Below are 13,712 nucleotides of genomic sequence, written 5' to 3'. Positions count from 1 at the left end.
GTTTCCTCGGCAGTAAAGTGTGGATAAAATGGTTTCCACTGCATAAAACTTTTCTGAAGATTAAGCAAATTTTATAAAGTATGTATGCCTGGCTACTTGGAAAGCATCAGATGTCTTTACACTGTAAGTGTTATTTTTTAATGTTATTTTAATTCAGATAAGTATAAAAGTACAAATTTAGATATTTAAAACACTGAAGGATGATTTTTTCATATTCATAATGCTACACAGACATATACATTTGTTCAGGTATATATATAGAGATAAAGAAAGATAGTAGGTACATGCATGTGTGTAAGAAAAATTAAAATATATCAGTGAAAGATGTTATTTATTTCAGAAGCTTAGTGATATTTTAATTATATTCACTTTATATAAAATTATACCACACTTTCCTGACCAATTCAGGCATTCTGGATGTCCTGCCACCCTTACTGAACCTTATTATTATGTGCTTCAAAGTTGTGCAATACTTGGTCAACAAATTTTCTCCTTTCACAACCAGAAGTTATTCAGTTACGTTTCTCATTTCATGGGTCAGTTACTTTCTTTGTTCCTATCCATGAAGGATAAGCCCAAACTATCTTATTGGATTAGGGGCAGGTAGTGTGAGTCTTAACTCTGTTATGGATCTTGGGTTGTCACAGATGAATTGCTTCTCTTTGAAACAACTTGAGCAATCTATCTAGTATGTTGAAAAATTCCATCTCTGTAGAAGAAGAAACACAGTTCAGACCAAAGAAATGCTTCTCTTATTTAAAATGAATAGATGGTGGCTATCGGTGGATGATAAATCCACAGTCCATTTAAAACTGCTAGTCAATTGTCTGTTGAAGGATAGACATAGCTGAAAAAATATATAGAGATTGTATAGTTGCACCATGAGCAATTTCTCCTGGAATAAGTTAAACTACTAAAAGTGAATAATAGAAGCCAGAAAACTTTATTATTTTTTTGTAAGTGAAGTAACAGAGAAATAGAAATCTTTCCATTTTCTAAATGTGCAAAGGAGAAAGTTTAGGTATGTGGGCTCAAAACATGTTTGGGAAAAGCTGAAGAGGAGGCAACTGAGATGAGGAAAGATACTTCATTCTCTCCCTCCCTCTTTCTCCTTCTTTCTCCCTTTTTCTGTTCTTTTAGGTAAAAGTCCATCTTTATTTCCCTCATATAATGATATGAACAAATTGCAGAGGTCATTTTGGTGTTGGTACATTCAGAAATAATGTGTAATTCTTTAAGAATTATGTAATAATTTATTTTTGAGTAAATTAATTTAAAAATTACTGGCTTTGTGGTTAAAAAGTTTCTTAAAGAGTAGTTTGTGATTTTCAACATTTTTGAATATGATGTAAGTGGAAATTTATATTATCAACAAACATTTATTTCAAGATAAATAAGACATGAATCATGCTGTTTGTTTCACTGCATTTCTGGGTATTTGAGTGTGACTGCAAAGGACAAACATACATGTGCACTTTCTTCAAACTTAAGAGCTATCTGAAATAAAATTCATGAAATAATGTTGTTCTAAACCACAGTTCTGCATCAATAGGATTTTATACAACCAATAAGAAGTAAATAGATTTCAGATGAATAAATGCATTTTGCATTTTTCTTAGAGAAATAAATAGTGTATGATTAATTTTTCCAATACAAGGAGATAAATTATTCTGGTGAGCAAATATATCTCAAAATTAGAAAAAAATGGAAAAAGTATAAGAAATGTATAAATAATCACACCAGTAGTGGTAGTGAAATTTCATAGAATTAATATTAAATTCTTTATTTAGAACTCTTCTTTTAATCCTATGCCATATAGAAAACAAATAAAATGAGTGGTGAGTTTTAGAGAAAGTAAATATTTAAAGCAGATATTTGTTTATTATTTTATCATAAGCTATATAATATCTAATTTTATTTTAACTTAGAAAGAAAAAGGAGGGATTGCACAATCCATGTAGGCTTATAGCATAGGTTTATGTATCAAATTTGATATTATATTTATATGTAGAACTGATTCATTAAAGGTTTTTTAAAATAATTATTTGTTTTTTGAGTACCATTCAGCTATATCTATATGTTACATGAAAAATGATATGTTATTATGAATTCATGTGTTATTATATATGTATACATATATATGGCAAATATTTGTCTGCAATATCAAAAGTCTATTACCCAACATTTGCGTGCATACCATCTTAGAAGAAGAATCCTAAAGAAATCATAAACAAGAGCTTACATTTTTTTCTAAGAGCCCTGTAACATTTCACAGTATATTAAGTACTTTACTAAATCATATAATACTTTAGAATGTTTTTCAAACTAAACACACACCCCAACACCTTGATCTTTCTCCTAATACAAAATCTATTACATTAAATAAATATCTGGTTATTTGACATATTTTTCATCTACAACATTGTTTATGTGTACTTTCTTCCTATTTTCTCTATTAATGAACACTTTGGACATTGTTTTGTCTCTTTGCTTTCTTTCCTTCCACCCTTTCCTTTCTTCTTCATTTTAAAAAAAAAAAATTGGAAAGAGTTCAGTGTCAGTGACCTGTGCACAAACTACAAAAAGCCAAAGCCATCTTCATTGATATCAGGAGACCAGACTGAGCCAAATAAGCACCCTAAAATAGGAGCAGGACAATCTAAGCTAAGGAAGAAAGTTGGTCAGTTGATAACCTTTTTAACACTGTGTTGAATGTCCCAGGACCAAGATTTTCCTTATAGGAAGTATCCCAGAGAGGAAAAAAGGAAGAATCTAAAGAGGAAAAAGAGGAAGGTGTGTCTCCCCAAGATATAGTTACACTTAAGCATGATCCATCATGACTCTAGAACATGTTTAGCTAAATTCATCTTCATAAATTGAGGACCATGCAAAGAACATGAACTGGGTAAAGGGAAAACAGAAGGGACAATGGCCAAGGAAAAGTAATATTTAAGTAGAAAAAATAAAGTTTTATATACATTTTTATTCTTTCTTTCTCACTTGCCTTCTGACTACCTGTCAACTGTTTCCACAGGGCTTCTTGCTGACCAGGAAACAAATCCTTCGCTACTGTATTTTTCTTTCTTATTTCATTAATTTTTTCACCTATCTTCAGCATTTCCTCCACTTAATTTTTTTAAAGTTTTTTATATTTCTATAAGTCCTTAATTTGAAGACAGATCAATATTTTTCAAGTTTTCTTATTTTGTTAATATATGATTTAAGGCTATGTATTTCCTTCTTTTTTTTACTACATTCTGTTTTAATTATTTTACATATTAATGTTGAGTTCTCCTTTGATCTATGAATTATTCAGTAGACTGCTTTCAAATTTCCTAAAGCATTATATTTATTTATCCTTTTCAACATTGATTTCAAGTTAATTATCTATCTTTACATGCAATTTCCTTGAAATGTGATACTTGTTCTATGACTTATTATGTGGGTCATAATATCTTACAGTTTTGGAAGTCAAAAGTATGAAATCAGTCTCTCTGGGCTAATATAAAGGTGTTGGAGAGGATGGTCCTTTCTGGAGGCTTTAGGTAAGAATCCATTTCTTTCCCCTCTCCACCTTCTAGATATCACCTGAATTCCTTGGCTCATTGTCCCTTTTTCCATCTTCAAGTCTAGCAGCCTAGCATCTTTAAATCTCTCTCAGACTCTTTGACCTCTGCTACTGTCATGCTATCTTCTTCTCAAGTGGTGACTCTCCTGATTCTTTCTCTTATTTTATTGAGTTCACCTGATAATCCAAAATAATCTTCACATTTCAAGACCTTAATTTAATCATATCTGCAAAGTCCTTTCCATGTAAGGTAATCCATTTTATTATAAGTTCTGAAGTTGGGATATGAAAATCTTTGGTGGCAGCAGTATTTTACCACATGTGCATTCTCTAAATATTGATGGCAGGATTCTATGTATGTCTTCAAATCAAGCTTGGAGTAAGATTTCTGGGAATCAAGAAAGTTGAGACCTATAAATTTGACTGAACTATCCTTTCATGTGAACAGGAAAAATTTGCCTCTGAGAATAGTAGCAAATTATTTCAGTGGAGTATACTTACTGTGCTTCTTTTTCTGCTTAATTAAGAGGGTAAACTCCAGTGGGTCCAAATTGGTCACTCCGTGGTCACTTCTAGGTATCATCCAGTGTTTAATTCTGGCATGCTTAAAAGCAGCAGCAATGCCTAAGGCTTTCCAATGGGAAGACAACTGGAATAGATCTTATAATGTTAAAATAAACAAAATGAAAGTATGATCCTGCTACCTATGAGAGAATCATTCAGGATGCTGAATGGAATGGAGAGTGATCCAAAGCCTACTTTGATTCTTCAGTGACTGATAATCTTCAAATTTCTAGCCAGATGTTGATCAGTTTCCAAGGGAGACAGTAAAGATGAGAGCTGATTTAACTCTCACTGACTTAGCCCTCCTCATTCAGGCTAAACACAGGGACTACTAATAAAACCATTGTATCATTAATTAATCACATGTAAAACTTAAAAGAGAATTGTGAACTCAAAATGTTATTTTATGTAAGCTAATTAGTTCCATAAAAATTAATAAACAGATAATAATGGTACATGGAGAGCAATTTATCAAATATATTTTATGTGTCCCAACTAGGAGCCATCTAAGCAAATCAAAATTACTCATTTATATTTTATCAGAAACTATCATTAATAAAATAATACAAAGAGCAATTTCTTTGTGAAACTTCTCTGTTAGAGTTAGATGAATTTATGAAAGAGGTTTGGCAAGGTAAGCATGACTGTCTTGCCTAAACATGTCTATATCAATTTGAAAATGAGGGTGGATGGTGTATATCCCAGTCTGTGTCCAAAGCCCAAGAACCAGGTGTGCCAATATCTAACTGCAGGAGAAAATGGATGTCTTAGCTCAAGTAGAAGGACAGATTCACCCCTCTTTCCCCTTTTTGTTCTATTCAGGCCTTTAGTAGGTTGGATGATGTCCATGCATTGATGAGGATGAGCTTCTTTACTCAGTCTACTGATTCAAATACACTAAAAGGCAAAAGAGCATTTTGAAGATACAGAAAAAGCACCAGAACCAGACTCAGATATGGAAAGGTTGTTGGAATTATCAGAGTGAATTTAAAACAACTATAATTATTATGCTAAGGGGTCTAATGGATAAAGTAGGCAGCATGCAAGAGTATATGGGCAATGTAAGCATAGAGAAGGACATTCTAAGAAAAGATTTATTTGAAAAAAATGACTGAAAATTTCCCAAATTAATGTCAAGCACCAAACCATAGATCCAGGAATCTCAAAGAACACCAGGAAGAAAAATGGCAAAAATATTTACTCCTAGACATATCATAATTAAACTGCAGAAAATCAAAGATAAACAAAAAATCTTGTAAGAAGACAGAAGAAATAAACACCTTATCTATGGAGGAGCAAAGATAAGAATTACATTGGACTTCTCATCAGAAACCATTCAAGCAATAAGAGAGTGGAATAAAATATTTAAATTATTGAGAGAATAATAAAACCATTGTATGGTATTCTGTATCTTGAGAAATTATCCTTCAAAAGTACAGGACAAATAAGACTTTCTCAGACAAAAAAAAATAATTGCACAGATTTGTTGCCAGTAGACCTGCCTTGGAAGAAATGTTAAAAGAAGTGCTTTGGAGAGAAGGGCATTGATATAGATCAAAAATTTGGATCTACTTTCAAAAAAGGAAAAGCATTGGAGAAGGAAAAGTGAGGATAAATAAAAACTTTCATTTTTCTTATTTTTAATTGATCAATTATAATTGATCAGATAACAGTTCAAAATAATAATAGTAACAATCTATATAATTATATATCTTTATGGGTATATATAATACCCCATGATACAAGAGATAGAAGGAAGGGATTAGAAATATTTTGTTATTATACAGTACTCACACTACGCATAAAATGGTATATTGTTATTTGAAAGAGGTCTTGAATTAATTTAAACATATTTCACAAAATCTCTGGCAACAAATAAAGTTTAAAAAAGTGTAACTGATATGCTAAAAAACAAGAGAAAATCAAAACACATAAAACCCTCAATTAAAAGTATAAATAGAAAAAACGTAGTGGAAGATAAAAATAGAAGCAAAGAACAAGGGAAAAAATAGAAAATAACAAATATAGTAGATATTAATCCAACCATATCAATAATCATTTTATATGTCAATGGTCTAAACATAGCAACTGAAAGGCAGATATTCTGAGTGAATAAAAAAACAATACCCCATTATATGATGTCTATGAAAATTAGCCTTAAATTTAAAGACACATATTTTAAAAATACAGGGATGGAGAAAGATATACCATGCTAACACTAATCAAAAGTAAGCTGGAAGTAGGTATATTAGAGACAGAGAAGACATAAGAGCAAGGAAATTTACCAGTGACAAAGAGGGGTATTATATAATGATAAAGGGGTTGATTCTCCAAGAAGCCACAAGAATCCTTAATCTGTATGTACCTAAAAATAGAGCATCAAAATATAGTAAGTAAAAGTTGATAGAATTACAAGAAGAAATAAATTAATCCATTCTTATAGTTAAAGACTCAACACCACTTTATCAGAAATGGACAGATCCAGAAGGCAGAAAATCAGTAAGGATACAGAGGAGCTCATGAGTATCATCAAGCAACTGGGTATAATCGTCATCTAGGACTATGTTTTCCAACAACAGCAGAATGCACATTTTCTCAGGCTCACGTAGAATAAACACCAAGGTAGATCACATTATGGTCCACAAAATACACCTTAATGAATTTTAAAATATGGAAATTAGACAATGTAAGCTTTCTGATCACAATGAAATTAAGCTAAAAATCGTTAACAGAAAGAAAACTGGAAAATCCCTAAATACTTGGATATTAAACAACACACTTCTAAATAACACGAGTCAAATAAAACTTTTCAAGGGAGACTAAATATATTTTGAACTAAATGAAAATGAAAACTTATCAAATTTGTGGGATGGTCAAAAGAAATGAACAGACCAGACATTTCATCAAAAAAGATATACAGGTGACAAAAAAGCATACGAAAAGATGTTCCACATCACATGTCATTAACGAAATGCAAATTAAAATAATGAGATATCACAACTAGCCTACTTAGAATGGCCAAAATCCAGAATACTGACAACAAAAAATGCTGGTATAGTCCAACTTCTCTGGTCTCCAAGCTCAGCTGATGGGGCTGAATTTTTTTAGGATGACCTTACTTATATTTCCATTTGTTGGCTTGATATGTGTTGGGGCGATATGTGTTATCCAGCAGGCTAGCCCAAGAACAGGAAGAGAGAATTACTCGAATGTGCAAATGCTTTTCAAGTCTCTGCATGTATCATATTTGCTCTTGAGTCATTGGTCAAATCTGGTTATCTGACAGAGTCATCACTCAAGAGGCAAAAAATATGCCCAACCTATTCATAGGAGGAGCTGCAAAGTCACATTGTAAAGGGCACACAGACAGAGATGTGAAGAATTGTGGTCATTTTCTCCATTTACCACAATTGCAAGCTTGCTTTGTCATTTGATAGATATGTAGTAGATTCCTTGCTTTGTGATTTTAATACAAATTAAAATAATTTGTGATAATTTCTTCTGTCCTTTTTTTGTTCTTGTATAAGTAGTAACTGCCTATATAAAAACTAATGCTTATATATTCTTCTCTCTACTGGTATGACCTCATACTTATTTTTATTCTCTTAATCCATTTATCTTAATAAGACAGTGTTAAGTAATAACAGTGATGGCAGAAATGAATGACTTCATTAACTACACACACACATATATATCATATTTGGAATAATCAAGCTATTTTACTGGAAATATTTTCATTTCATCAGAATTGATTCATTTTGTATTCATATTTTCCATGCACAAAAAGATGAAATCATTGAGTGAAAAGGAAATTTCTACAAGCCAGAAAAGACACTCATATGGGCAAATGCAATCACTTTACTTTTTGTACTGTCTCATTTAAATGCTTATAATTTTAATAAATAGCTTATGTTTCATTTTTTTCTCAGTTGTTGCTAAATAACATGTCACTGTGAAAGATATATGCATTCCATAAATATTGAACTGTTTTATTTAATTACATTGGGCAATCCTTAAATTATTTTTTACTCTCTTAAAAGCTAGTAAATATATTGTGTTAAGAATGACCAATAAAAATAAAATATTTCTTAATATTCTTTGAAAAATATATGTTTGTGTCAGAATTTCTGCTCTTAGCTTAAGGAAGTTTCATTATAATAGTGTCCTCTTTACAGCACAATTTGTCTTGTTAAAAATGCATAAGCTGGGCTTCCCTGGTGGCGCAGTGGTTGAGAGTCCGCCTGCCAGTGCAGGGGACACGGGTTCATGCCCCAGTCCGGGAAGGTCCCACATGCCGCGGAGTGGCTGGGCCCATGAGCCATGGCCGCTGAGCCTGCGCGTCCGGAGCCTGTGCTTTGCAACGGGAGAGGCCACAACAGTGAGAGGCCCGCATACCGCAAAAAAAAAAAAATTAAAAAATTTTAAAAAATGCATAAGCTAATATATCATATAAAGAATTCATAATACCCACGAAGTATTGTAATTGAAATAAATAGAATGGGATGCCAGGGTCAAAGATTAACAATATAATTAGTTGTTCAGTCCATCATTCATCTCATTAAAAATGCCACTTTGATGAAAAATATATAAAATTTCACAAAATGGTGATATATTTTAGATTGATTTATTAGATAGAAATTTTCAAATTATTATTTAAAGAAGTTGCTGAAATGTTTTACCAAATAAGCAACGACTATAATGCAATAAATTCATTTCTTAAATATCATTGGAATGTCATGCCTATACCGTGCTTGGTTACATAATTTAAAATTGAAGAATCCCAAACCTATAAATCCTGGATATCAATAAGATTAATCTTCACTGACTCGCTGTCCCCCCCAATCCACTCTACATATGTATTATGTTATGAGTCCTGGGGCAATAAGTATATGAGATCACAAGAGCAGGGAGCTTTAGCAGTTTGAAACTTAAGACAATTTATTTTATTTAAAGTACTCCAAAGCTTTGGGTCTCAGGCATTGTCCAGGCCATGACTCTAACATACAAATATGAAGAGTGAAGAATTCAGGATGAGGTGATATCTAGCTCCTATATTCTTCCTATAGATTTGTTTCCATGGAATGCTCTAAGTAAAACTAAAGTCTGGAAACAGGTTAATATACATTTTACTTAAGTCAATTAGGAAGAAAATAGACAAAGCCTATTCAGACAAAGCCATCCCCCTTTGCTTGATAATAAAGGAGGTAAGAGAATGTTTACATCAATTCTCAGACTCATAATTACTGATGCACATAAACTTCAACCATGTTGTATAATTACGGCATGTTCCTTGGCAAAAGAGGAAGGAAGAAAACTTCCCTAGTGCTATAAGGATGGTAACAAATTCAATATCTCTGGGATTAAGAATATGTCTTAGTTGTTCCTATTCGGCTAGCCCAAATTATTATTATTTTTTGCTTTAATGTTCTTGCCCAAGCCAATAAGAGATTGCAGATTGCACTGGGATGGTTCCTATTCACTAATTCAAGGGAGTAGACTATGTATCCTAGAGGAGAAAGACTGGAGAAATGTACTGATGATGAGGGAAAAAAAAGGTAATGCAAAAAATACCCAGAGACTGAGTATTTGTCAGGATCCAGGGCCAAGAACAGAGCCAGGTTTTGTACCCACACTCAAGGTCAGCAGCATAACCTCTGAAAGAATAGCCCACAGTTTACCTAGGATAGTTAGATCCTAGGTATTGAAATACAACCATTTTGAAGATTTTTTTGTTCAATCAAGGAATGACAGGGTAAAGAACCACTGGTTTTCAGATTTGGGAAAGGGACTCAGAAGATTTCATGATAGACTAGAAATGAGACTCCCTGTTGTCTCTAAGCCCGGGGTCAGGACTCCCACATTTCCATGTGGCCTTGAGAAAAGCGTATGTTCCAATTCCCAGGTGCATTAATTTACTATTGCAGCTGTAACAAATTACCACAAACCTAGCGTCTTAATACAGCACAAATTTATTAAAGTATAATGCTGGAAATCAGAAGTACAAAATCAGTCTCACTGTCCAAAACTAAACTGTTAGAAGAGCTAGTTCATTCTGAAGGGTGCAGGGGAAAGCCTGTTTCTTTACTTTTCCCAGCTTCCAGAGGCTGCCCTTATTTCATGACTTGTGACTCCTTCCCACATATTGAAAGCCAGCAGCAATGTAGCATCTTCAAATCTCTCTCTGCTTCTGTCATCACATCACCATTTTCTCTTTGCTTCTTAATCACATTGCCCCTGTGTCTCCGTCTTAAAAGACCCTTTGTATTATTTGGGGCCCATCCAGAAAATCCAAAATAATCTTCCTATTTCATAATCCTTAATCTATGCACATCTGTAAACTCTTATGCCATGTAAATTAACATAGTCACAGGTTCCAAGGATTAGGTCATTGATGTCTTTGGGGATTTTATTCAGTCTATCACACCAAGGATATTAAACTTATTACTATTTTCACAGGAGAAAAATCGAGAAGGGTATTTAATTTGAATAAATTATTTCTTAAAAGTGAACTTTCCTGACACCCATTTGTTTATAAACTAAATTCGCCTTCATATCATTTATAGTTACAGGCCAGTCTATATTTCTGTTTATATTTAAAAGTGCTACCAAGTTTAATTATTAATAATTTGCCTTTGAATAACCTATACTTGATGGTAACAGTACTTTCACTAGAGTTTGGAGTTTATTTCTGCTTTTATTTCTATTATCAATTTTTTATTTAGTGTATTTTCCTTTTTAATAATTTCAGAAGCTATGATTTATAGTCTTATAATTTTTAATTATACATAAAATACATACCTGTCATAAAATTAAAATGTTAAAATAATCACTAAATCCCTTTGATTATCACTCAAAATGAGTGTATTTAATATATGCAGAATAATTCTGTGCAGTTTTACTAACTTGATTTTCCCACACACAGTATTTGATAGTGATTATTCCATGTTAAAATATTGTCATTGTCTGAGTTGTATTTCACCAAACTTTGTACGTTGAAGTCCTAACCCCATGTACCTCAGAATGTGACTGTATTTAGAATCTTAAAAAGGGGTAATTAAGTTAAAATGTTGTCATTGAGTTGGGCTCTTATAAAAAGAGGAAATTTGGATCCAGACACATACAGAAGACCACGAAAAGAAGAAAGAAGATGGCCATCTACAAGCCAAGGAGAGAGGTCTCAGAAGAAAATTAATCTGCTAATACCTTGATCTAAGACTTTTAGCCTCCAGAACTGTGAGAAAGTAAATTTCTGTTAAGCCACCCAGTCTGGGGTACTTTGCTATGGCAGTCCTAGCAAATGAATACAAACATTAATGTAGATTTTACTGATTTTAACAGTGTGTAGTATACTATACATCACTGGATGGATACATCACTGTTTATACCTCTATGACTATTGATAATTATACATTTAGATAATCTAAATGGTCAGGTGCTTTAAACCAAGAGTTTTAACTTTCACGACAACTGGCCTACAGAGGTGAGTTAATGATTACTATTTCACATATTATTTGATGGTTTCTAAAAGCTGATAGTTTATTTTTTTTTCTATTGTATTTTTCTTTGACAGTAATGTCTACATTTTCCCACATCAAAGCAAATATCCATGTACTCTGTACAGGTTTCTATAGTTTGTGTTAAGACCAAGGCCAGTTTACACTAGTTGACATTTCTCTCAATTCTTTACACATTCTTCACTTTAAAATACCTCCTAATATTATGATTTGTTTTTGTTTCAATTCTAGGTCTTAGATTTGAATTTTTCTTCATATTACATGTCTGTGGGGTATTTTATCAAAATATCAGGAAGAAGATACACTAAATGACTGAGTTCAAAATATCTTGAAAAAATCGAACAACTAAATAATTTTTAAAACAATAATGAAGCAATAAACTAATATACAATTTATATAACCACATTTTTATTGCTCTATTAAAATTACATTTATTCAAATTATTCTCTTATAAAACCAACCTACCAGAGTGCATGCAACTCCAAGTTGTCAATAAAAAGTTGAAAATTTTCCTTAAACACCAATGATTTGAGTAAATAGCCAAGTATAGAGTATTGTATTTTATTTCAGATATTTGTCTTATATTTAATGGATGCTTAAGAAAATTTTTAAATGCCCTTCAATTTTGAACACGTTAAGGAAGAAGAAAAATATAATTACTTTTATACTGCGCCGACACCCATAATTTTACACAGTATTCATGCAAAATGTTGTTTTTAAATTTATTGGTACGAAGATGTTACTATCCTTCAATTTAAAAGTAATGCAGAGGAAGTGGCTGTGCGAGGGCTGCGGCACAGCTAGCAGAGCCGTGGTCCGGACCACAGCGTGTGCCTGAAGCTCTCCGCCTTCCCCCACCCGCCAGCCCGAGGCAGCCCGAGCCCAGCCCCTGGCCCCAGCAGCAGCCCCGAGAGCACCCCAGTAGCAGCGCCATGGCCGGGTGGAACGTCTACAAAGACAAGCTCATGGCGGAAGGGACCTGTCAGGATGCGGCCATCGTGGGCTATAAGAACTTGCCCTCCGTCTGGGCAGCCGTCCCTGGAAAAAACTTCATCAACATCACGCCAGCTGAGGTTGGTACCCTGGTTGGCAAAGACGGGTCAAGTTTTTACGTGAATGGGCTAACGCTTGGGGGCCAGAAATGGTCTGTGATCCAGGACTCACTGCTGCAGGACGGGGAATTTACCATGGATCTTCGTACCAAGAGCACCTGCGGAGCCGCCACCTTCGATATCATTGTTACCCTGAATGCCAAGACGCTAGCCCTGCTGATGGGCAAAGAAGGTGTACAGGATGGTATGATCAACAAGAAATGTTATGAAATGGCCTCCCACCTGCGGCGTTCCCAATACTGACCTCGTCTGTCCCTCCCCATCCCCCACTCCCCACTGCTTTTGCACGCCTCTACATCCCACACACACGTACGCCATTTTTATTTTGGAGGCCATTACCCCACACCCCTTATGCTGCCAAAACCACATGGGCTGGGGACCTGGGCAGGAAGGACAGACACGCTTCCCCAACCCATGCCCCTCCGGTGTGTGGTTTGAAAATTTTTCTGTTTTGGGCTTTTTTTCCCAATAAAAAAGGTTATACTAAAAAAATAAAAATAAAAAACCAACTGTACCTGTATATGTCTCTTTTATTTTAACATCTTTATTGGAGTATAATTGCCTTACAATGGTGTGTTAGTTTCTGCTTTATAACAAAGTGAATCACCTATACATACACATATATCACCATATCAACACTGTCTTGCATCTCACTCCCACCCTCCTTATCCCACCTCTCTAGGTGGTCACAAAGCATGGAGCTGATGTCCCTGTGTTATGTGGCTTCTTCCCACTAGCTATCTATTTTACATTTGGTAGTGTATATATGTCCATGCCACTCTCTCACTTCGTCCCAGCTTACCCTTCCCCCTCCCCGTGTGCGCAAGTCCACTCTCTAAGGCTGCATCTTTATTCCTGTCCTACCCCAAGGTTCTTCAGAACCACTGTTTTTTTTTTTAGATTCCATATATATGTGTTAGCATACGGTATTTGTTTTTCTCTTCCTGACTTACT

The 13,712-nt window shown here is 33.9% G+C and overlaps 1 pseudogene; it reads left to right on the top strand.

Moving 5' to 3' along the window:
- The first annotated feature begins 12,578 nt into the window (after positions 1-12,578).
- LOC132422299 (profilin-1 pseudogene) lies at positions 12,579-13,001 on the top strand (annotated as a pseudogene).
- Positions 13,002-13,712: the final 711 nt, after the last annotated feature.

The sequence above is a fragment of the Delphinus delphis genome, chromosome 3 (genome assembly GCF_949987515.2).
Source record: "Delphinus delphis chromosome 3, mDelDel1.2, whole genome shotgun sequence".
NCBI lineage: Eukaryota > Metazoa > Chordata > Mammalia > Artiodactyla > Delphinidae > Delphinus > Delphinus delphis.
The sequence above is the reverse complement of the archived record's forward strand: the minus strand, read 5'-3'. Positions and strand labels throughout refer to the sequence as shown.